The sequence below is a fragment of the Mirounga angustirostris genome, unplaced genomic scaffold, assembly GCF_029215605.1.
Source record: "Mirounga angustirostris isolate CCGP_5_RB_7025 unplaced genomic scaffold, mMirAng1.0.hap1 SCAF_9, whole genome shotgun sequence".
Lineage (NCBI taxonomy): Eukaryota > Metazoa > Chordata > Mammalia > Carnivora > Phocidae > Mirounga > Mirounga angustirostris.
The window spans coordinates 73,532,452-73,537,198 of NW_026991717.1; the positions used below are offsets into that span (position 1 = coordinate 73,532,452).

Sequence of the window (4,747 nt, forward strand, 5' to 3'; positions counted from 1 at the left end):
CGGAATGCAGGACACTAAGGAGACAGATCAACTAAATGCAGTACGGGATCCTGAGTAGGATCTTGGGAGGGAAAAATCTGGTGAAATTTGAACAAGTGATTTAGTTTCGTTAATAGTATCAATGACAATTTCTTGGTAGTGATCATTGTACCATGGTTATGTAAGATGTTAACATCGGGGAAGGTAGGTGTAGGGCATATGTTAATTCTGTACTAGTTTTGCAGTTTTTCTGAAAAGTTGAAATAATTTCAAATAAAAAGTTAGAAATCTTATAATTGGCTTTTAAAAACAGCATTAATATATTAAGCACCTACAAATGGGAAGAACAAGAAATTCAAAGATTTCTAAAAATACTTTTCTATCTCTTATACTTTATGTAGTTCTTTAAGGAAATTTATCTTCCTAAAGCTGTAACAAAAAAGAGATTTTTAACTGTCGGTTTAATTAAAAGTCTTGGTTACTATAAGAAGTAAATATAGGGGCGCCTGGGTGGCTCAGTCGTTAAGCGTCTGCCTTTGGCTCAGGTCATGATCTCATGGTCCTGGGATCGAGCCCCACATCGAGCACCGCATCGGGCTCCCTGCTCGGCGGGAAGCCTGCTTCTCCCTCTCCCGCTCCCCCTGCTTGTGTTCCCTCTCTCGCTGTGTCTCTCTCTCTGTCAAATAAATAAATAAATAACATCTTAAAAAAAAAAAGAAGTAAATATAAATAACTTTAAAGCTTTAATATTGGCTATGTAATTGCACACAAAAAAGCATGCAATATTCCTAAATGAGATGTCTCTTTGGACAAATTAAACTGATTCAATTTTGATTTAAAAGCCGCTCTATGTCTTCTCCCTGACTACACCGTGTAAAACTATTAACACAATCTTCTACTTTATGAAAGTCTTGGGTTTGTTTTCTCATGAAAAGCTTGATTGATCTGAATTTCCTAAATTTCCTCCACTAGTTGTTCTGGTCAAATAAACTAACATCACTTTATATTTAAATTGCAAAATTATGTGTTCAACTAAGTTACTTGATAATATCTAATATCCTTCTAAAAAGAGATTAATTTTTATGATTCTACAAATGACTTAATGTGTCAACTTAAATTGTAGTTTCTGGATCCTGAGTTCATTTTCAGTCCTTAAGCCAATGTAAATTTGCATTAACTAATAAATAATCTTTGGACAACATAATTTATATACCTGTGCTCTTTAATTCTTTACACAGTAGCATTAATCACCGGATTTAAAAGGATGTCCAAAAGCTTTTGGGTTAAAAATACTTATTTTTGTAATGGACCTTCTTTGTCACCCAAGTTAGTCCTTGAGAGTAGGTCTTCCCCTACATCTTTCACTTAGGTTCCTGACTAGAATGTAAAACGGTGTGTGTAACTTGAGATTTTTGAGGTGTGGAGCCTGATCAGACAAGTATTTAAAATAATATGTGGTATCAGGAAGGCCGTAGTAATTGATTGGAGATATTTGGGAACAAATTTTGTCTTTTTACCTCATTAGAGTGTCAAAGAAGAGATAAGGCTCCTAGTATGTGAACATCAAAAGCTTCTCTTCCGGGCGCCTGGGTGGCTCAGTTGGTTAAGCGACTGCCTTCGGCTCAGGTCATGATCCTGGAGTCCCGGGATCGAGTCCCGCGTCGGGCTCCCTGCTCGGCAGGGAGTCTGCTTCTCCCTCTGACCCTTCCCCGTCTCATGTGCTCTCTTTCATTCTCTCTCTCAAATAAATAAATTTAAAAAAAAAAAAAAAAGCTTCTCTTCCTGAAAACAGGTGCGGCGCACCCTGGTACTGGGGGAAAGCTGGTACAGCATTTATGGGGAGGTGTTTGGCAATATTTATTCTAACTGGTTTGTTGAATGTGCTGGTCATAGTGGGGTGCAAGCTGCCCGGGAAAAAAACATGATATTTACTCACGACCCTAACTTTCTTCCATGCTACACTGACTCTCCATTCTCTCCACTCTGATGATATCTTGGGTAGATCCAATAGCTTTTCCAGTTGTTTTCACTTATTAGTTGAATAGTCTCATTTTTAGGTATGAACAGGCTTGGTCCAGTGGCATATCAAAACTTTAATCTCATCCAGTTTAAACCTTCTCCCCAACCCCTGGCTCAGTCTTGATTCAGGCTCAGAAACCTGAAGCCCAGAAAGGGGCCTTGGTCAGCGTTTCATTATTTTCTTCTTGTTCTTTTCCTCTATTTCTTCCTGACTCACTCCATGACCTCTGGCTCCCTGAAGGTTGGTGCTGGGGGAGAAAGACAAACAAAGGGTGGAAAAGTTCTTCAGGGACTGGAATAGGCACAGTATGGCTTTGGTGCCCTTTGGGTGTGGCCAGCATCCAAATGCTTGTCCTTTTATGGGATGATTTTGGGGTTCATTGGAGACGAACATTCACCTGAACATGCCTGACCCCTCCAACACACTCTCCTGTTGACCGTTTGTGATGCTCACACTCAGACTCTGCTTCCCTCCCCATGCCAACGCCCCCAACCTGTTCTTGGTGGGCTCCTTGGCGATCCCCGCTCTCTTCCATAGGGCCCGCATCGGGTCACAGGAAACATGTGATTGGAGGAGGTACACCTGCTCCCATGCGGCCCACAGAGACAGCTTTGTCACAGATTGTGGTCTTAGGATGTTTGCACAGTACTAGTCCCTCCATCCCCCAAATTCCACGGCAAACAAACAAACTCTCTGAGCGGCTCTTATGAACCCCCTCACTTAGGTTAAACTAGAAGGACAACAAGCTCTGGAAAGGAGAAAGAATACAGCGCTGCCAACTCTCCATTCTCCCACTCTCTAAAGAACCCTCCTCCTAACCTTCACCCCTCCAGGAATTCCCAGCCTTGTCTTATGTACCCTGGAGGCCGAGGTGAAGCAAAGGCAGAGAGAAAACTGATACAGGTATCCCTCACTTTTTTGAGGCTCACATGACAACAACACCTCGCTTTTATGAAAGACCTACATTAATACTTGTTTTCATTAAATGACAGAAATAGGTGGACTGTCACTTAGTTTGGTCTTTGGGACCTTTGCTGATAATCTAAGTCAACAGAAAAAGTCACATCTAATATCCTATTACTCTATGAAAATTAAAAATGCGCATTTCCTTGCACTTTTGCACAATTCTACTTCTATGCATTTATCTTATAGATATATATGTGTATGTATAGAAAGACATACGTACGAAGACACTTATTGTAGAGGCGCCTGGCTGGTTAATGCGACTCTTGATCTCAGGGTCGTGAGTTCAAGTCCCACATTATGTGAAGTAACTTTTTAAAAAAGTTACTTTTAAAAAAAGATATTCTTGGGGCGCCTGGGTGGCTCAGTCATTAAGAGTCTGCCTTTGGCTCAGGTCATGATCCCAGGGTCCTGGGATCGAGCCCCACATCGGGCTCCCTGCTCGGCGGGAAGCCTGCGTCTCCCTCTCCCTCTGCCACTCCCCCTGATTGTGCTCTCTCTCTCTCAGATAAATAAATGATTAAAATCTTTTTTTAAAGGTATTCCCTATAGCTCTATTTATAAAATCAAGCGTTCTGAAACAATGTGAATGTCTATGATAGAGAATATATTACAGTACATCCATTCAAAAGAATACTACGTAGGCATTAAAAAGAAAGTTAGGGGTGCCGGGGTGGCTCAGTCAGTTGAACATCTGCCTTCAGCTTGGGTCGTGATCTCTGGGTTCTGGGATCGAGCCCCACATGGGTCTCTCTGCTCGGCAGAGAGTCTGCTTCTCCCTCTTACTCTCCCTCTGTGCTCTCTTTCTCTCTTAGATAAATAAGATCTTTTTTTTTAATTTTTTAAAAATTTTATTTATTTATTTGAGAGAGAGAGAGACAGAGATGGTGAAAGAGAGCACAAGCGGGGAGGAGAGGGAGAAGCAGGCTTCCAGCCAAGCAGGGAGCCCGATGCGGGGCTCGATCCCAGGACCCCCGGGATCACGACCTGAGCTGAAGGCAAACACCCAACCAACTGAGCCACCCAGGTGCCCAGATAAATAAGATCTTTAAAAAAATAAAAAATAAATAAAAATTCAAAAATAATAATAAAAAGAAGGAAGCAGCTTTAGCTTTTGTCTGGGCTGCCCACATGCCATCCAGACTGAGGAAGACCTGGAAACTTCAGGCCACCTGAGCCACGGCCACATCAGCAAGCACTGGAAGCCAGAGGAGGCCAGGGTAATGCTGGAGACACGCATCATCACAGGGTCAACTTCGACAAATATCACCCAGGTTACTTCGGAAATGTTAGTATGAGGCATGAGCACTTAAAGAGGAACCAAAGCTTCTGCCCATCTGTCAACCTTGACAAACTGCGGACCTTACTTAGTCAGTGAGCAGACACGGGTAAATGCTGCCAGAAACAATACCGGAGCTGCTCCTATTCCTGACATGGTGCACTCAGGCTACTACAAAGTTTCAGGAAAGGGAAAGCTCCCCAAACAGCCTGTCATCGTCAAGGCCAAGTTTTTCAGTAGAAGAGCTGACGAGAAGATGAAGGGGGTTGGGGGGGCGCTGTGTCCTGGTAGCTTGAAGCCACATGGAGGGAGGTTCATTAAATGCTAACAAAGGAGACAAACAGAAACAGAAAACAAAACAAAACCAAACCATACAGAAATGGGCAGCTTTAACTTACCAATACAGTATCATCTCCAAGATATATCTTTAAGTGGAAAAAGCAAGAGAGTAACATGTAAAAATTTGTGCAACAAACAGCCTGTGTATATGTGTGTATGGTGGTTAA

At 42.3% G+C, this 4,747-nt stretch overlaps 1 pseudogene; it reads left to right on the forward strand.

The window, feature by feature from the left end:
• The first annotated feature begins 4,093 nt into the window (after positions 1-4,093).
• LOC123862390 (large ribosomal subunit protein uL15-like) lies at positions 4,094-4,537 on the forward strand (annotated as a pseudogene).
• The last annotated feature ends 210 nt before the right edge of the window (positions 4,538-4,747 follow it).